This window comes from Equus przewalskii, chromosome 19 (genome assembly GCF_037783145.1).
Source record: "Equus przewalskii isolate Varuska chromosome 19, EquPr2, whole genome shotgun sequence".
Lineage (NCBI taxonomy): Eukaryota > Metazoa > Chordata > Mammalia > Perissodactyla > Equidae > Equus > Equus przewalskii.
Window position 1 is genome coordinate 56,714,439 of NC_091849.1, and position 21,418 is coordinate 56,735,856.

General features: G+C 38.2%; 1 protein-coding gene and 1 long non-coding RNA gene across 3 annotated transcripts in view; one reads left to right on the forward strand and one right to left on the reverse strand.

Annotated features, from left to right (window-relative positions):
* The window catches only part of LGSN (lengsin, lens protein with glutamine synthetase domain), a 45,169-nt gene extending 25,264 nt beyond the window's left edge, over positions 1-19,905 (reverse strand). The window contains 1 exon segment of the mRNA XM_008529563.2: positions 19,769-19,905. The gene's annotated coding sequence lies outside the window, so the exon portion shown is untranslated.
* LOC139077369 (uncharacterized) lies at positions 1,675-16,540 on the forward strand. 2 transcript variants are annotated; one of them, XR_011529825.1, is made up of 4 exons: positions 1,675-1,736; positions 6,671-6,763; positions 7,427-7,480; positions 16,449-16,540. It is a non-coding gene; the product is annotated as an uncharacterized lncRNA (long non-coding RNA). The 2 variants fall into 2 exon arrangements; XR_011529824.1 differs by lacking the exon at positions 16,449-16,540 and having other exon boundaries at positions 7,427-7,713.
* Positions 19,906-21,418: the final 1,513 nt, after the last annotated feature.

Here is a 21,418-nt window from a genome sequence, read left to right on the forward strand (position 1 = left end):
ACTTTAAAATCTTATTGTTGGTTTTTCTCTTCTCCTGAGTCAACAATCACTGTTTGGTCTAGACTGGTCTTAGGGATTTTTACCAAAGCTGTGTCACCAGGAATCCTTGGCTAAAAATGCGGGAGGTGGAGGAGAAAACGCAGTTCTGCCATGGGCTCAGGAGTAGTAAAATCTAGTCCAAGAAGTTAAAGAGTTAGAAATCAGAATTTCAAAAAACTAATGATGCACATACTAATTACCTTTACTCTCCCTAAGCCATCATTTGCAGCTACAAATTAGCTTTCAAATAAATTTGTTCTCTTACACAAACACATCCATCATTTGATGGCTCTGACAATGACAGGGCAGTACTGGATAAGCCGCAGCTACGCCTCGGTGAATTCCTTCTTCACCGAGCATTACCTAGTTTCCTGGTGGAAAGTACACTCGTTCTCGTCTCCACCCCAAAGCGCACTGTTTGTGCTCCTGATGCATAGCAGTGACGCCATTTGTCCTTAGGGTTTTAGCTGTCTTCTGCTCTAGATGGAGAATGAGTGGGGATCAGACCTATTCTGTATATGCCACTATTCCAAACACAATGAACTGGTCTACCACTCTGTCTTGCACACATAGTAGGTATGCTTCCTGCATTTTATCTTCTTAACTTCACTTGAGGAAAACCTACATCCTCCCAGACTTGACCGCAGCATGCCTCCCACTCTACATTTTCAGTCTTTCAGAATGGGCTATCAGAAATACAGGAGTAGAAGTTGGATACATACACATGAAGAACTAATGAGAAATGCTGTATGCTGACAACCGAGTATTTTAATATATTCCAGTGCAGATGAATGGCAGTCACTATTTAAAATGCCATGCATTTCAAACATAATTTGAAAATGGGTTCTCACCTTCAATCATTTAACCTCAAAGCATTTTTATAAAAATGAGGCAAAAGCTTTGAGAAAAACAAACATTGTGCTGTCAATAACCACCAAAATAGGCATAAAAATTTTTATAGCATCCTTACGCTTCTGAAACTCAGTGCTTAATGAAGTTATTTTAAATGATTATTCAGACTAAATGAACTTTCCTAATGCAATTTCTGAATTTAGCTTTTATTATATTTATAAACTTAACGTGTAGAAGAGAATTTCTTCACAAACTTCTCCAAAGCAGACATAAAAAAATATAATCCTGCTGCCCCTATTCATACTGGCACTCAAACAGTTGACATAGGATAAGAAGAAGATTTTCTGTCAGTATTTTGGTAAATAATGTTTTAATTATTAACTTCATACCTCCTCCGGAAGGTCCCCTTCATCATTCATCTCACACTTTTTTATTTGTCAGCTTGGGAAACCACAATATCCCCAATAAATTCTTCAACGTGTATTTATATGTGTACCAGAAACAAAGCGGCAGAGGCTGAATTCCATGGAGGTTCTTTCCAGAGGGCTCTGGCAGGTAATAAAAGGTAAACACCAGAGTCTGATGTGTCATGCCCAAGGCACAGTATGCCAGCAGCGCGCTAGAAGAGTCGAATGACAAATGCTCATTTATGCCTGACTCCCTACGAACAAAGGACATACAAAGCTTAAAACTGTTGATTGACTTTTTCTCCGACCTACTGAATTTTGTTAGATACAATTGTATTCTAGAATGAAATCTATTGTGATGCTCAGACGATGACACATTTATTAGACAACAATGCTATCAAAGTCCACAGACAGAAAGACAAATGGAAAATTACAGCTGTAAGTGACCCAGATTTTTACCACTGGCAAAGATGCATTCATTTGTAATTCCCATTTTTATTTTCTTTTCTAGGGTCTCTTCTGGCCTCTAAATTAATACTGGTCCTTCATTATATAACTACAGCCATCTTTCTTTAGCCTTTCCAATTCTCTAAACGTCAGTCTCCGACAAACCCCAGCCCATCTCAGCTGTCCACAATGAACATGGAATCATCTACAGGCCGCCCCACGTAGTCCCAGGACGCTCCTAACTCAGAGGAAGTGAGGAATGCCTTCTCAGAGGGAGTTCACTGCCTTCAGTTGTGATTTCAAGTCCAGCTGGTGGGGCATGGAAGGTGCTTTTTCTGAATCAAACCAAACCCTCTCTAAGCATTTTCCATGTGTGAGTGCACAGTCCCCATAGCTGATCGCTGCTGTCTGGGAATCTAGGCGAGAGGAAGCCCAGGCCAACACTTCACCCTATCAGCCAGGCCTGACTCTCTTGTTCTGTTTCTGCAGCGGCATAGTCATTATTTCGCGTTTGCTGTAGTGACTCTGCTTTTTCGTTTGTTTCTTTGTTTATCTTTCCACCTGTCTCTCTTTTCTACCTTATGAATTTCAGTATCTTGTCAGTTTACCCTCTTTGTCTCTTTCTAATCAAACTGTAGTATTGAATTCTAACATATTGTTTCTAACAGTTGCTATATGGCTGACAAATTTTGTTCTCTGTTCTTAATCACAAAACTTAGTATCTGAAGAGTTTTCCGTTTCTCTCTTAAAATTCCAAAAACTAAATTGGGCCTATTTATCTATTCACTAGATTGATTTTTCATAATTTCCTGGAAGTCCAAACACTGATTCTGTTTATGAACTGTAATAACTCATCTATTTATTTTATAGAATCAAGATGAAATAAAAAATCATAGATGAAGTTTCCGGATAATCAATATTATTTATATAAACACAACAATTTAAATGCTGTTTGCATCCATAGCCACACCCTCTTTCCTTAACCCTCCAAATTAATAGTTAATCTTAATTCTAATGTTCAAGATAAAATGGAAAAATTGTATCGTAAAACATGGAGTTGGTACATTTCTGACAAATAAATTAGATAAACAATTACATCTTACCTTTATATCTTTTTAAGTCTTCTTTTATAAGAGTTTTTGGGGGCCAGCCCCGTGGCCGAGTGGTTAAGTTCGCGCACTCCGCTTCAGTGGCCCAGGGTTTTGCCGGTTCGGATCCTGGGCGCGGACATGGCACCACTCATCAGGTCACGGCGAGGCGGCGGCCCATATGCCAACAACTAGAAGGACCCACAACTAAAACGTACAACTATGTACTGATGGGATTTGGGGAGAAAAGGGCAGTAAAACAAAAGAAAAAAGAAGATTGGCAACAGTTGTTGGCTCAGGTGCCAATCTTTAAAAAAAAAAAAAGAGTTTTTGTGTCACATGCAGAGCAGTGTTATCTGCACAATAGTGTCACAAGCTGTACATCATAAGTCAGACATATCTTAATTCAGAGATTCTCATTTCCAGTGATAACCCCCACCACTGAGCATCTTTCCAACTCTGTTGTACTCGTTGGGCCTGTACCCCATCATCTCTAACCTCCCAGTCAAATTGTCTTTAGCCCCCTCCTCATTATAACTGGACTCCTGCTTCACTCTAAACCTCAAGATTAGCTATTTTAACAAGTCCCCCCCAAATTTTTCTCCCATCAGTCTAGTTGTATACTTACTAAAAGTCAATTGTAGTTATTTTCAAAATTGTTTTATCCTACTTGCACAGATTATTGCACATATGCTGTTTAATTAAATATTATGTGAACCAATACAAATAAAGATATTTAATGTTTCTTAAAAACTAAGCTGAATGTTTTAGGAAAACTTGAAAATAATATATGTTTTAGCTCAGGCTGCTATAGCAAAATACCATGGACTGGCTTATAAACAATGGAAATTTACTTCTCATAGTTCTGGAGGCTGGGAAGTTCAAGATCAAGGTGCAGCAGATTTGGGGTCTTATGAGGGCCTCCTTCCTGGTTCGTAGATGACTATCTTCTAGCTGTACCTTCACATGGCGGAAGGGGCAAGGGAGCTCTCTGGGGCCTCTTTCATAAGGGCCCTCCCGACCTAACCACTTCCCAAAGGCCCCACCTCTAAACAGCATCACACTGAAACTTAGATTTCAATATATGAATGTTGGGAGGGCACATTCAGTCTATAGCAGTACCTGTCTCATAAAAATTTTTGTAGAACTTGGTTCAGGTAATAGAGCTATAAAAAAATTAAGAAAATTTTTTGAAGTTTAGAATTTCCTTTTAGATTGTCTTATAATGGTCTTTTTAAAGATCTTGTGTCATGAAAAAATGAAAATCTTTTTTTTTTTTAATGATGAGGGGTTTTTTTTTCTTTCTTTCTTTCTTTTCCCTTTTTCTCCCCAAAGACTCCCGGTACATAGTTGTATATTCTTAGTTGTGGGTCCTTCTAGTTGTGGCATGTGGGACGCTGCCTCAGCGTGGCCTGATGAGCGGTGCCATGTCCACGCCCAGGATTCGAACCAATGAAACACTGGGCCGCCTGCAGCGGAGCACGCGAACTTGACCACTCGGCCACGGGGCCAGCCCCAAAAATCTTATATTATTGTTATATAATGCACTACAATAATATTTTATGCAAGAAAGACAATGGATTCAAATCAATGGATATATACATACACAAAAAAGGCACAGTTCCAAAATCAATACATTGGCTAATAAATTATATACAATGTAATTATATGACTTATTTTAAAATAATGTTTAAAGTATGTATACTTTTTTATGATTCCTTATTTCAGAAGACTTCCATGATTAACCAATCAATTTTTTACCTGATTGTTTAGGATAAAAGAGCTCCTTTATCTTTATAGACTTTTCTTTAAAAGTACATGAGGGCTTTGGGGAGAGATGTTAGATTTAATAAAAGCACTTACTTTTGCCTGATCAAAAAAAAAAATCTAACTAAAGACATAAGCAAAAAAGGAGAAAATAAAATGAAAATGGGACAACAGAAAAAAGAATTGGATGGTACAAAGCTAATTCTAAATAGTCGATGAGGAAAACCGAAAACCAATCCAATGTACATCACAGAACTTTCCAGAAATAAGAGAAACAAGAGAACGAAATGGAAAATAGGATAGAAGAGATTTTAAAAAAATGAGAGATGGCAATCCAGGAGGTCCAACATGTGAATAATAGGGGTTTCAGAAAAAGATAAGAGAGAAAATAGAAGGGAGGAATGCTTCAAGAATATTAATTTCCCAGAATTGAAGGGCATGAGTTTCCAGAATGAAAGGGTACACTGAATGCCTAGCTAAATGGATTAAAATTGATACACATCAAGACTCACCATCATAAAATTTAAAAACACTACCATACACAAAGGATGAGGAATCAGAATAAACTCAGACTTCTTAATGGCAACACTGGAAGCTGGAAGACAATGGAGAAGTTTTCAAAATCCTGTGGGAAAATATCTAACCCGTAGTTCCATACTGAATCAAAACTATCAGGTGAAAAGCAAAATGAAGACATGTTTCACATGCCACTCTTATACCCTTTCTCAGAAAACTAATGAAGGATATGTTTCTCCAAACAAGGAAACCAATACAGAGGAAAACCAGAAATCCAAGTAACAGGATATCCAACACGGAGGAGAGTAAAGGGAATCCCGGGGAAGTGATAAAGTGAGATCTCAGAATGACAGCTGAATCTCAAGAGAAAAGTATTATCAGATATTTTCAGGACAAAGGCCAAGAAACAATTTTAAAGAAGAATAAATTAACAAAATACCTCATGTCTGAATGTTTTGGGAATAATTGATGTTGAATTTCTAATTTATCCATAGGATACTAAGCAGCTAAAACAAAGAGACAATTATTAACTCCATGGAAAAGAAAAAGCTATATGGGCAAGGAAAAATAATCATATAATAATAATACATGGCTCAACTGTGAATAGCTTTACATAATCATAACAATGTAAATACTAAATGTTGATCCTACTAAAATTGCAATATTATTTTATTGAGATGATTGGGGAAATTGAAAGTGTGCACGTGTGCTCAGTAAGGAGGGAGGAAAGAGGGCTAAATTCTCGCTTATCCAAGGAGAGAAGTCAATAGCTAATGCCAAAAACTTAAAGCATGGTAATATAAGTACAATTTTTAGAGATTATGAGTTAAACCAAAAAGATCCAGCTATAGAAATTGAGAATGGATGTCTTGGAAGGGGAAACAGAAGTGAGGTGAACAACTATTTGAGTTTTTAAACCATGGGCATATATAACTTTAATAAACATGAAAATTGGGGGATGGAAATGAATGAATTGTTGATATTCTTTCTCAAAAAGCAGCTCTTTCAATTGTTGTATTTACTTGATTTTTCTTTCCTTTTTTTTTTTTGGATGAGAGGTCTTATTTATGGATAGTTAGTCACTCTATCTGGTGACTCTCACATAGCTTTATATAGTGCTTACCATGTCTTACTGTATTTTACCTGTCTTTATATCTCCCACCTACACTGTGAATTCTTAGAGCATTTGCATTCTATTTTGTGACTTGGGTACCTGGAATACTGCCTATTTCATAATAAGAGATTAATATACTTTTGTTAAATAAATGAAATGACGTATGAGGGAGATCGAATTTATTATCTAGACAAAAAATGCCAAATTTCTATTATGAGAATTAAGTATGTTTTGCCAAAGATCAAATCGTCTCTTATGCCATGCTATATCAACTTTTTATGATGACTTAGATTCAAGCGATAGCCTCTGTGGTCCAGTCAATCACCACAGCCACTGACGTGATCATAAGTGCTTTCTTTTATTAGGAAAAGGACTGAAAACATCTATTGTCGGACATCTTCACCAATAGGTAACAATTTATATTTATGATTATTTTTTAGGTAAAGTCAGAGCCCTTCACACATTTACATGATTCACAAGCAGAACACAATATTCCCAGCACATTGCCTCCTAGATGATAGACAGAATTAGAGGTAAGTTGTATCTTCTACCCATATCTAGATGACTTAGGAATAATTTTTTCAGCAGAACAAATCATTGTAATCTAAACACAAAATTTACAGAAACATAAAGACGCTATACTCTGAAGTAATAGAGTCCAAGTCCATTTGAAAAATTTGGTTTCCATAGCGTACTGGCTATCATGCAGGATGGTGGGTGATAACCTAAATAGCACAGAACGCATGTCCATTGGTATGTCTTAGGTTATATCACAAATACATAAATTTCTAATGGATCAAAAATTTTAAAGTAATATGTTTTTAATTAAGTAAACATACTTTAGAAAAAGAAACCTTCCAAAAATACCTCTTTCCTTGGCTCATTAATCGAGCTTCTTCAATGAAAGCCCGTGTGCCTAAGGTGTGTATCAACCTCTTTACTTCGAGACTGGGACCCAGATGAAGCTGAAGTGTCCACACTGCTTCCTCTACTCCAGTTGTGAAAGTGTGTAATTACAACAAAAGTTTTAGGAATTTTACAAGTATCTGGCACTGCTACATTATGGTAGTAGATAAAATAGGATACACTTACAGTTCTGAGTATGTACAAGTGAACTTCTAAGTGCCTACAGACACAAACTCATTTAATCTCCCCACAACCAAGAAGGTACTACTCTTACTACTCCTGTTTTACAGATGAGCTAACTGAGGGACAGAAACCTGAAGCGTCTTGCAGAAGCCCCACAGCTAGTAAGTGGCATAACCAGAATCGGAACACCAATAACTTGGCCCCAGAGTCCACTCTCTCAACCAGGAAGGCAAGATGGGAAGGAATTCAGGCTTTAAAAACAAATGCAGCACCGAAAAGAAGCTTAAATATATGCATAAATATATGGGTGAGGCAATTTCACTAACCCTTGTTCCTTTGCCTTAGTGAGAGCCTATCGGGTGACACACAATTAAAGGAAACTCTATTGATATCATTTCTTAGCCTAAAATTGCCTGATCTGAGTAGGAAGTTTATTTGATGACTTGCAGCAAAAATCAGATTATCAGTCTGTTTTAGGAGGGCACCAGTGATTTTTAGTTTTTAGGAGTGATGTTTGCTATCATATATTTATCATTCCTAAATACTGAAGACTTCAGATGGAAGAAATAGATGGTTCTCCCATCCATAGACAGTTGAAGTTTTGAGAAAAAAGGAAAAAAATTTAAATGGCATTTGTAGAGAATTTGAAATGAAGATATATTTCACATATTTGTGTCTCTCCTTTTTCAGAAATTGCTAATTTAATTTTTTTTTTCAATTTTGTAAAGAGAAAAAAAAATCCTTGAGGGCAAAGGAATGCTTAAAAGAAACCATTTAAAGATAATTAACGTGCACATGTGAATTTAAAGAATAAACCTGGGTTCTTAACCAATAACGGGGATCAACAAGCTTTTTTTATGTATAGCCCAGACAGTAAGCATTTTAAGTTTTGTGGGCCTCAAGGTCTGTATCTCGAGTATTTAACTTTGCTGTTATAGGATGACAGCAGCCGTAGACAATATGTAAACAAATGACCACAGTCGAGTTTCAATGAAACTTTATTTACAAAAACAGGCAGTAGACCAGCCAGTGGCCAGTTTGCCAACCCCTGATAGAGAGGATTTGATCAACAAATATACACATTTATACTTCACAATATCCCTTAAGAGACTTTGTTTTCATTTTGTTATATAAAAAGAAAGTATGTAATAATATATCCTATACATATTATATGCCATTTTGAAACTAAATGTAAAACATTTAGAGAAAACACATGAACAAAAATAATTTTACTTTTCAAAAATCGCCTTTCGTCAAGGTCTGTATTCCTGGTAGAATTCTTACTTGGGAGATTGCCTCATATTCTGTTTAGAGTCAGCAAAAGCAAGAATAAATGCTATTTGCTTAATGCAGTTTTCTTTCTTCTGATATGCTTTGCGTCTTTTATGAAGCATATACATTTTTCTCCTCAGATTGATTTATGATTTGTTTTTTAAAATATTGATTGAAAAACGTACTATTTAAGGTCCAAGAAATCAAATAAATTTTCTGGAAGAATTGTAATTTTAATGAGGGAATTTTATTATATTAAGAATTTATAAAATATTAAACTTCACTCAAACTAGAAAGTATTGAAGAATAAACAAGTTGCATGAATAAGAGAGTCAATTATTTTACTTATACATATTTATATACATATACATATATTTTATGTCTTACTGGAAAATTCTTGGTGCTTTGCTGGTTCATTCATTCATTCCTTTATCCATATTGCCAGTCCAGTACACACATGGCTAATAGCTGCATCACAGGCTAACTATGCGGGCAGCCACCATAATCACTTGTTGTGTTTGGACATATGGTATGTAATCAAATCCATGATATTAGTATGAGATCCATTAAAAGTCTTACTGCTACTTAAAATCAGTTTTCATGAAATCAAATGTTAGTAAAGGTCTTAGGAGATAAATGGGAAAAAATAATAAATTGTCAGTATGTCGATATTCAACACTTTTCATTCACAAGCATTTGTTCAATGCCTCCTACGTTCAGAGGGCTGTATCAGTCAGAGTGATCGTAGCTGTTGAGCCATGAGTGGAAGATTCAAGTCTGCCTAGCAGTCTCTGAGACAGCACACGGGAAGACTGTTCAACCCAGGGACTTCTCTTGCCAGAAAGATGTAATCTAATTGAACGGATCCGGAGAAGAGTGACTAAAATGATTAAAGGAATGCTGGGATTCATTTTATGAGAACAGATTGCAGAAACTAAAGTTTACTAACTACCAACAGGGGGAAACAGTATGTTGTTTACCACTAAGTTACTGCCTTCTGATGAATTATTTAACAGGATTAGAGGAGCGAAAGATGCAAATTAAGGAAAAGATTAACCCTCTTCTTTCCCTGTTGGAGAAACAGCAGCAGTAAATTCTATCACAAGGATTCTGGTTTTATCTCCTGTTTATCTAGGTTATATGTAACAAAACAATGTATGAGACACAAAGTTCTTGCCTTCCCAAAGAAATAAGATGAACACACCGAATGGGACTAAGGGAGAATTGATTTGTGAAAAGAATAGATGAGGCCAGAGAATAGTTTGTCTCACCGCTTCCATCAGTCACCGGAACGTGGTTTCGGGCCAGCACAAGACCAGGACAACAGTGACAGAAGGATGCTTCCACTTTATCTTTCTCCAGATTTGTGGTTGTTCTAGAAGCTGCATGGGTTTGCTCCTCTTACGTGTGCATCCAATTATGACATAGACAACCAGAAGACTGCCAGGGACACTCTTCACCAAAGAGAATGTGGCGCAAAAGTTGTAAAGAGTAATACTGGAACTTTCCCCGTAGCTCTCGAACTCCTGATCACCAAAGTTCCTGGAAGCCCCTCCATTCACCCAGGCCCCACCTCTTCCCAGCTCTGCCTCAAACAGCTCATTTTCTAGGGAAACAGTAGATCTGTTTACAGGATTGAGATTTAAAACCCATCATTATAAAAAATATAGTTTGGGTGCAGCTGAATAGAGGATCATTGAATTCATGGATGAGCACAAATACACATGGGTGGGGACAGAACATGAGAGATTTTTTGTCCTTTTCATTTGCTCTGGAAAGGGAATTTCTTCTGTCATCTGCCCCTTCTATAAACCTAATTAAGCAACATGTAGAAAACAATGTCCCTGAAAAAAGTCAAAGACAATTATGTAGAACTGATACGATAAAAAACGGGTTCAAAGCGTTTTAATCTAGCATTTTCAATTATTGGCATATATCCACAAGCATTCATATATTTAGCACAAACTTCATAAAGTTAAATGAAGTCAATCGTGAATGTGGAAGCATGAAATTCTGAGTTCCAAGGCACATAAGGAGCTTGCAATCACATATAATGAGTTAAAAATTATCCGAAACAGCCAGAGCTATGTTTAGGAAAAGATAAGGAGTGACACAGAATACATTTTCATAACACTGTTAATTTAACTGATCTGATAGTTGCTGTTGTCCTTGCTTCCTTCTCTTACTAGGGACATCATTCTAATTACTGGGAGGGTGCTTAAAAATTATTGAGAACCCCAAAACCTTTCATTTGTGTGGGTTATGTCAATCAATATTTGCCATATTTAAAAATAGAATGATAATGAAAATAGTACATTATTATAAATAACATATTTTTTAAGAAAAACGACTATATTTTCAAAAACATAAAAAAGTATAATACAAGTATGACTAAATTTTTGCAAATCTTTTTAATATCTAGCTTAATAGCAAAACCACTGGAATCTCATGTCTGCTTTAGCATTTATCCTGTTACAATACCACATGTCATGCAGCCTCCAGAAAACTCCATTGTACGCTCATGAAAGAAGGAAAGAGAAAAAGGCAAATAACATCTCAGTATTATTATGAAAACAATTTTGACCTCACAGTCTCGTCAAACTGTCTTGGGGTCCCCAGACCACACTGAAAACTGCTGCTATCGTGAAACAGCCAACAGCTTAAAGACTTGAGCTCTGGACAAAACCTCATTCCTCAAAGGCACATCATGTAATTTTCTTGATCTCGGTTCTCTTAGGGGCAAGATGAGGTTTGGGACCAAATGACCTCTCAGGTTCCTCCTAATTCTAATATTCTGTGATTCTGTGAGATATGAATGAAAGGGAGACCCACCGGCAGTCTCCTACACTTATTTATGCCCCCTGTGGTTTTCCAAGTTGTACGTGCCCCCTTCACTCCCACACTGTAACTGTCATAACAGGAAATTGACTTTATAAATTAATTCCAGCCAAGCACCTAGCATGACTAGCCCAGGCAAGAAGGGTGAAGTTTCTCTGTGTAACTCTACACACAATCTGCAATGATAAGAAATGACAGCATTCCTAAATGAAGGTGGGATCTGAAACAGAAAAAGGACATCAGTGGAGAAAACTGGTGCAATACAAATCAATTCTCCAATTGTACTGTGGGGGATTGGGATTGGCCATCCCAAGTATGCCTCTTTGGCATGAGGATTATTTTGGTCTGATTACTTTGAAAAACTGCAGACATGAGAGAAACTCTGAAAAGCAGAAGTTACCCTTTGTAAGAGATATTTACATTTATAAGGGAAACCTCTATCTGGAAAGGTGTCTCCCTCTCTGTACGAGGAAGAAGGGGCGATGACCTTATCTCTAGAAACTCTTATCAATGCAGAAGGCAAGGACTTAAATCTGCATGATAACCTTACTCTTGCTTACTATGCTTTTCTGGTAATCTCTCATAACTGACTCCCCCCACTGCCAACATCCCCCTTTGTAGCTGAAGATGGTATTTAAGATGAGAAGCTCCACCATTTTGGCAAGCTGTTCAGTTTTCCTGAGTCTCTCCCGTGTATACACGTTATAAAGCTTTGTTTAATTTTCTCCTGTTATTCTGTCTCATGTGAATATGTCTAAGAAATAAATATTAGACCTTATGTGTATGTATATACATAGGTATATGTATATGTATGTATAGGTAATAAAGTATATGTATTTTTTTAATTCAACCAATTGAACTTGAATGTCAGTGGCCAAGAAATACTAAAGAGAAAATCGCTCAATAATTTCATTTTATTCTGGTCCATGAGATCTCATTAAAGGTATTAAAGTATTACCCTATACAGGGAAGTTTGATAATCAGATTTTTAAAATATCACTGAAGAAATAACAGGAATTAATACCGTCTTTTTTTTTGCATAGATCAGAAGCAGCCACACACTGAGAATAGATACAATACTCGCCTCCCAGATCCCGGTGCAGGCCTCTATCAGCCTGATTGCGCCAATCGGCAGGAATCCGTCCTTCACCCCACGTGCTTCTCACAGTGACATTAACAAACGAGTTCATCTCTCCCGCCTCCATCCTCTCAGGCTTATTCAGCCTTCTTTTGAGCTGAAAGTTTTTCCTAGTTTGATCAAAATATTGCTCTCTCAAACATATAAGAGGCCTTTTCAGATTCACATCTTGATTTTGATAATATAATAAGATTCATTTAATATAAAAGGCTTCAAATTTCTTATACTTTAATTGTAATAATGCCTTGCCTATTCATATCATAGTTGGAAATATAATAAATTAACAGTGTTAATTATGACGTCATGCCAATAGAACAGTTGAAAGAAAACGGTCTGTAAGCTAACTCATTATGAACAGTGACATAATTTTAATTGTCTTATTCACATTTTAACCTGAATCTCTATAAAAAGGTTAAGCATTCAGTTACATATTTATTATTTTCTACTTACTTTAATCAGTCTGAGATATGACCTGGCATTTAACAGTTCATATCACTTTGAATTTTATGTTTATAAAAAAGAACAGTCAAAAGTATGTAACTTAAATAAACGCTTATGTCACAAAATGGATTACCCAGCTCACAATTCCTCGATTTACAAATGACCCTGTCACTCGCCATGGAATCTGTAACGGAAAGCTTGGCTCTGGCAGTAGTGACTTGGAACTGGCAGATGACCATAAACAAGGGAGGAGAGTATTCCCTGAAAAAGCAGCAGAGGAGAGAATCAGAATTTCCAGGAGGGGGAGGGCTCTTTTGCAAAGTACACACGGTTACTGTGGTATGCAGAATTCTAAAGATGGGCCCCCCCAGATTTCCATTCTCTGGTTATTCAATCAAACACAAATCTAGGTACTGCTATGAAGGGATTTTGTTAATGCAATGAAAATCCTGAATCACAGATTTTAAGATACTGGGATAGTGGAGGTGCGTCTAATCTAATCCCAGCAGCCCTTTAAAAGCTGAGTGTTTTCTCTGGCTGGCGGCAGAAGGAAAAGTCAGAGATGGAAAGCACAAGAAGGATCCAGTGCACCATTGCTGGCTTGAAGATAGAGGAGGTCACGTGACAAACAATGTGAGCAGCCCCCAGCTGACCAGTAGCAAGAGAGTGGGGCCCTGAATCTCACAAATGAAGGCCAAATTGGGCCAAATTTAGAAAGAGCTCGGAAATGAATTCCCCAAAGGCTTCATATGAGGGCCCAGCCTGGCTGAGACATTGATTTTGGCCTTTTGGGACCCTAAAAGCAGAGAGTCCAGTCAAACTCATTCTGACTTCTGACTTACAGAACTGTGAGATAATTAATAGGTATGATTTTTTTTCTTTTTCTTTTTTTTTTTTTTGAGGAAGATCAGCCCTGAGCTAACATCTGCCAATCCTCCTCTTTTTGCTGAGGAAGACTAGCACTGAGCTAACATCCATGCCCACCTTCCTCTGCTTTTTTATATGTGGGACGCCTGCCGTGCCATGGTTTGATGAGCAGTGCCATGTCCTCACCTGGGATCCTGACCAGCAGACGCCAGGCCACCAAGGTGGAACATGAACACTTAACCACTGCACCACCAGGCCGGCCCCTAATAGATATTATTTTAAGTCTCTAAATTTGTGGTAATTTGGTACACAGCAGTAGGAAATGAATACAGTCACAAATAAAGGATTAAGAGTCAGAGTGGCTTGGACCTCTCAACAGCAAAGCTATAATGTAGAAGAAAATAGAATGGTGCTTTTGAAATTCTGAGGGAAAGCAATCTAAAATCATCTACCCAGTCAAACCATCCAGAAAGTTAGATGATATACTAAGATATTCAAACAATGTGGCATCCTTTATTATCATCCTTCTCTCAGAAAGCTAGTAGAGCATGTGCTCCAACGCAATGAAAGCAAACAAAAAAATAAGAACATAGTTCAAGAAACAAGGGATCCTACTCATAGGCAAGGTGAAGAGAAATCCCAGGAGGACAACTGTACCCAAGGCCCACAGGAAAACCATTCCAGGCCAAAGCAGATCTGAAGGCCTGGGAGACGTTCTTCAAACTGATGGGCCTTGTAAGAATAGCTGGTGAGTCTGAAAATATTAAGAAGATATTTAGATGACTGATTGAGAATTTAGGGTCAAATTGATGAATAGTACATAGAAAGACAAGCAAATCAAGAAAACTGGCATTAACCCCAAGGGAAACAAAAAGTGGTAGTAAAGGGAAAATAATCAGAGTATAATATTTGGCTGAGCAATAAATAGCACTTATATTCATGATAACATAAACACGTATAATACTGTAAACTTAACAATGTGATTGTATTAGAAAAATAGGGGACTGGAAAAGCAATATTCTGATTCAAAGTTCTGTATGTTCGTCAGAACCTACCATTGTCCTCTGTAGCACTGGCTCCTAGGGAACCAAGCATCATCCATAACTTTATTTCTATGGGAAAATATATTCTAGGTCCTAATCAAGAAACTTACAAATGAACCAACACCATTATCCCACAAAAATAAACGGACATCCCTTTAAAGAATTATTATGTTAGCAGTGGAGAGATGAAACCTAGGCTCAGAAATATATGCCATCAGCTTGGGGATTCTTTCTGTCCTCTCTAACAGGTTTTCATAAGGTAGTTTCTTTTTTATTTCTTCTCTTTTTATTTTTTTGTAAACTTTAAATTTATTTTTTTAAATGCATAACCAGTAGCCTTACATCAGTGTTAGCTAGGAAGGAGTTCATCTAGGGATAACAGAAAATCCAAAATAATAGAAGCTTAAACAAAATAGAATTTTATTTTCCTCCAAAAATAATATTTAAAGACTAGGCAAGCCAGGGCTCGTAGTGTGAGGGATCCCTGTTACTTCTACCTTATCACTCCACCAACCACACGGCTGCTTTTTCCACAGGGCCCAGGACTGCTTTAGGACAGCAGATACTGTGTCCTTGTCTCAGCCAGCAGGAAGGATGAAGGGTAAGGGTGGTCACGCCCTTCCCTTTAACATCACAGCACAACCCCCATGCTTACATCTCATTGATCTGGAATTAATCACAGGGCCACCTTTCTGCAAGGGAGGCTGGGAAGTATTGTCACTACTGTGGGCAACCATATTCGCACCTGGAAATCAAGGTTCCATAACTACGGAAGCTGAGAAGAACGAGCCAACTAGCAATCTCAGGCCCCAAATCTTTTACTTAATTATTTCCCCCACTTAATGAAAGACCATCCTTTTCATAAATGGAAGTTCCAAAATAAATGGTCTGTTTCTGAATTCCATATTTCAACCTGTTGACTTATTTGTTGATTCGAATACTAATACTGCACTATTTTATTTACCAAAAATTTAAAGTATAGTTTAGATATCCAGGCGGCAAATCTTCCTTCATTGTTTCTTTTTAAAAGTTTGTTAAATAGTTTTGTGGCTTTTCCCTTACAGATAACTTTCAAAGCCAGTCTTCTTAAAGCAAAACAAAACCTATTTGATACTTTGAATTTGCATCAATTTCTAGAATATTTGGGGAAAATGGACATCTTTACAATTCAGAGTGTTCTCATCATAATGATATGATTATTCCCTCGGGCCTCCTTTGTGGTCTTTAGTGAAGTTGTGAGGTTTTGATTATTGTTCAGACATGTAATTTTAAAGCCCATTCCTTCTCTGCTTCAGTTTATTTTATAATCCATCATTATTCCAAAAGTTCATCCACTTTTTCATTCATTCACTTTCTTCTGAAATGACTTATTCCAGTATGCCCTAAAGGCTAGAGGAGTCTCTAAGATAAGGTACTGTTTTCACAGCAAAAAGACACATGCTTCGTGAAATAAAATTAGATACTAAGGCCAAAGCCCTGTGAAAATTCAGAAAGTTCCCAAGTAAATATCTGTTCTGTTCTTCTTTTCAGTCACTATCTGGAAATGTACAAGCTGAACCTCACAATGAGTAATCCTGTTTCCGAAGCCTGCTTAAATAAATGACAACTCATTAAAAATCCAGAATAATTGTTGAGTCATACATGAATCATACAGCAGAGTCCACTAGTCGGGAAAAACTTGTAAGGAAATATTCCTAATAATAGAAAAAAGGTAACTTTGTGAATGAGAAAATAAGAAGCCTAAGTCTGTCTCCAGCTTTTGAAAGTTTTGGTAAATGTGAGCAGAAAACATTTTTCTCCAAGAAATAAAAAACAAACAAAAATATTTATTTATCATAGAAGAAAATATAAATGAGTTGGTCATCCAATATTGGCTAAGCCATGAAGAAGATGCTCTAACTTAATGACTGAAGCTCTGGAGTCAATGACCTTGAAAAAGACTATCACCCTCAACTGCAAAGGATGTGGAAATGCAATTATGCATTCACCATGAAGAGCTGTGAACTCTTGGCTCGTTCGGGTTTCTATTTTGATTTTTAGTTAATGGCTCAACAAATATTCTGGGACATATAATCTCTTCAAGGTATTCTCAAGGGTTGTAGAGAAACAAGGATGAACCAAATCCAGATCTGGCCTAGAAGAATCCGCAGTTCGGTGGAGCACCCAGGCTTCTCTTAATTACCTAACCCAAGGGGGAATGCCAACTACACCAGACACACAGATTTTTAAAACAAAATGAGACAAAAACACTGACAGGGGAAGCAGGTTAATACAAAGCTGTTTGGAGGAGTCACCGTTGGAATGCAGCCTTGAAACGGAATTTGGGGTTTGTCCTTTTGAAGATGAGGGTGAGGAAGAGAGGGGAAGCTGAAGCTCTGAGCTCGCTGTGCACAGGACACAGGCTGATTCTCCGTCTAACGAGGCATGAAGGGAGGTAGACAGAAACAGAGAGTTCAGATCTTGGTTTTCAGAGAACTTCCTACCTGAGAGGTCTTCCAAACATGGAGCATTTTGTTGTTTTCGATTGAAGCAAAATGTTAAATTTAATCAGAACTGGGCTTTAGAAAGATTGATTGAGGGCCCAATTTGTAATGTGAACTTATGGGAGTATTAAGGCAGAGAATGGAGTCTAGGGGCCAAATTAGAAAATGCCTGTAGCTGCCCAGATGACAAGCATGGCCAGCAGAATTCTAAGAAGGCCCCCAAAGTGCCAGCCCTTGGCATACACACACCTTCCCCCAGTTATTCAGTCCAACACTCTTCTAGGTGTTGTGTGAAGGGATTTTGTGATGTAATTCAGGTCCCAAATCACTTGGTTTTAAGGAAGAGAAGTCATCCAGGAGTACCTGACCTCATCACTTTGAATCTGTGCCCAGAAGTCATGGACAGGGAAGTTAGAGTCAAAGCATGAGAGGGGTTCCACAAGGGAAAACTTTCCCATTACTGACTTTGAAGATGGAGAACAGGAAACGTGACCTCTGGGAACTGAGAAGGGGCCCCGGTCAAGAGTGAGCAAGGGAATGGGCACCTCAGTCTTACAGTGAAAACCGCAGCTCACTTCTGCCCACACCCTGAATAAGTTTACCAGTGGACTGTGCCCCAGGGTCTCCACACAAGAACTCAGCCTGGCCCACACCTCGTTTCAGACTCGGGACACCTCGAGCACAGAACTAATTATGTCATGCCATGATGTCTGACCTACAGAAGCTGTGATATCATAAATTTGTGTTATTTTAAGCCTCTGGGTTTGTGGTAATTTGTTAGCAGCAATAGAAATAGTGATAGTAATGAAAAGTAGTACTTTATACCATTTTAAAGTCCCTGCTCTTTACTAAACCATTTATTCAGGACACGCTCAGAGAAGCCAGCATTTGGGAACCTGTTTGTCCACTCGGCTTCTGAGAATGAGAATACATTTCAGTGAATTTCAGTTGTTAGAGACCTGCCCAAAGATTTAGAGGTGAATGACCTGATTATTTTTAAACACTTTAAAATTATTCACTCAACAAACAAAAGTTGAAAAAGAGTTGAGTAACTATCATGTAAGTTAATTAACTCATAGGGAATAATAAAAGTGAATAAGCTTTGCAGTTAAGATAACTGCATTTGCAGAGTCGTTTTGGTGTCATATTCAACAAGTACCTTGATTTCTTTCCGCCGCACTTTCCTTCTCTGTAGTATGGAAACGATTACTGCACTAATTACTTCACAGTATTGTTACTGGGACCACATTCACTAAAATATACAAAGGAATCTATGAGCTGTGAAACAGTTCACAGATTTTAATTATAATTGTTACTGGGTCTAGCCATAGTTATTTGTCTGCAGATCACAGATTGTCTCAATGCACTTAAACTAGCCTAAAATATGGTTGTGAAGGTTTTACAAATTTTATTTTATTTCTAGTTTGAATCAACAGCATACTTAAAATAGTGCTACATGCACATCTCAGAACTACAAAGTAAACAATTCAGGAGACCAGTTGGTAAGTAAAGTAATTGGTATTTTATCCTAAGAAAAATAACGTGACGCTCAGTCACCGACGCCTAGATATATTTACAGAGGGAAAAAAAGCAGACATTTGTCTTATAAATATCTTGAATTTGAATCTTAAAATTAACCGCAATCCAGTAATCTTGACCTCTAAATCTGATTGGAGACAAACGTACTTTTAAAATGGAGCTTCAATTACACATACTGTATGTCTTTTCAAACCTGAAACTGATTTCAACATATTGGAGAAGACTGAAGGAAAAATAGGTCACTTCATCAGGATTTTCCAATATATCGGTGGAAGAATTCCTCGTCATGACCTTTTAGGTAAAGCACTTAAGAGTAAGTAAGCAAACAAATTTGAAAGAAGAAGGAATTGAGACAAAAATGGCCCTCGCAGGAAAAGAATTGCAGTTAGAGAGGAGCGTATTGTCACATACAGTGAATTATACCAGGATGCTTCCAGGCAAACAGTAGGTGGCAACATCCACACAGTCTTGTTTTTGCAATAAGACTGTTGTATAACATTGAGATCAAACAGGCTAATGAATCATGAAACACGGGACTTTCCACCACTCACGTATTAGAAGGGATTTTTATGCGCGAACACATTCTTTGTTTTCGTTCTTTCTATTTTAGAGTATTATGCTATGCCTTATCTGAAGGACTTCACTAAGATCATTAACCTTAAAAATGTTTTATTCGTGAGTCATATAAAATTGTTCATCTAAACGAAGGGACAGAATATTTTCTCCTCACATGAGCTGGCCAGATGAGGCGGTTGAATTAGATAAGGATGAGAATTAATGGGACTACGGATACTTTTTTTTAACTTAAAAAAAAAAGCCTAGTCTGACCTCAATAAGTAGAGTTTGCTCCAAGCTGCTCAGGAGGCACATCTGGTGGTCCAGAGAAGGCGGAAGATGCGTGAAATTTTCTTCTCTCTTTTGAGCACATACAGCCCACTCTGCTTGTCCCCATAACGCTGAAGCTGAGGACATGGGACCCTGAGTGCAGGGCTCTAAACTCAGACGCCACGTTAGGATTTAAATGCTGGAAGTCTCTGTGGCCTTTGAGGCCCGGGTTTATTTTATTTTCCAGGATGATGAGATTTGTCACTGAATGTTTTCCTGGCTGGAAGTGAGACAGCAGCTCTGGAGGCGAGCAGAGGTTCTGCTCGGTCACCTCAGAGGTCAGCGCAGCAAAGCGGAAGGAAATGGGGCAATCCGGCCAGACCTTGCTGTCGCTTTCCGTGCGTTACGCAAGCAACAGGCAGGAGGCTGGCACACACACAGGGCAACCTAATCCTGCGCACCCAGCCGGGTCTTCTGGAGAGGCAGTGGCTCCATCCCGGTCACAGTGCCTCTCTGGATATGCTCAGAGATGTTTAAGACCCTCCCTGCCAGAGAATTAGTCTCTGTGACAGAGTACTTTTTAGGGAACCATTCAAAGTGAAATTTTCTGCTGTACTCTTTACAATTATTGAAATTTTTTCCTACCTCACTGATCTTGGACTTGGATTTACCTTTAGAAAGAATGAATAGCTTCAAAGAAAAGAATGGGGAAAAATAAAGTATTTTATCCCTACATTCTTTCAGCAAATGTATATTGAGTGCCAGACAGGGTTCTAAGTACTTGGGGTACAAAAGTAAATGAAATACATCGCGTCCCTTTCCTCGTGGGACTTAGAGCCTGGTAGGGGCAGGCAGAAATTAAACAAATAAGTGGTACATCCTCTGTCACATGGTGTACTCCTTTCCTAGAGCTGCTACGACGAAGAACCACAAATTGCATGACTTAAAACAGGAGAAATTTATGGTCTCAGTTTTGGAGCCTAGAAATGCAAACTCAAGGAGTCTGCAGCCCACGCTCCCCGCTGAAACCTGTAGGGGAACTTGCTTGCCTTTCCCTGGCTTCTGGTGGTTTGCCCCAGTCGCTGGCCTTCCTTGCCTTGTAGATGCTCACCCCAATCTTCCATCTTCACACACACTGTCCCTGTGTCTCTTCACATACTCTTCCCCTGTACATGTCTACGTCTGTGTCCAAATGTCCTCCGCCCCACACTGGGGCCCGGGTATGGTTTGGGGTCAGACACAAGTGCCCTGCTTGTCAGGTCACAGGGCAGGGCCCTGGGCTCCTGTGACAGTTTTCACTTGCCCTGAAAGACACGCCATACCACAGGGAGCAAGTTACTAAATAGAAAATACACAAGACTATGACAGGTAGAAAAAGAAACCTGGGAAAGAGGGAAAAGCATTCTTCCTGCTTTTTGAGCCTGCATTTTCATTTTTCATTGAGCCCTGCAAATTACACAGCTGGGCCTGCTTGTGAGACAGATTTTTATCACACATAATTTTTGTGCATACATCAGAAAGAAAATATGAGACAAATAGATGGGTTCTGTCAGAGTGGACCGCCTAGCCAGTTTCTCAAAAAATGTTAGTTTGGGGGCTGACCAAGTGGCACAGTGGTAAGGTTTGTACACTCTGCTTAGGCAGCCCAGAGTT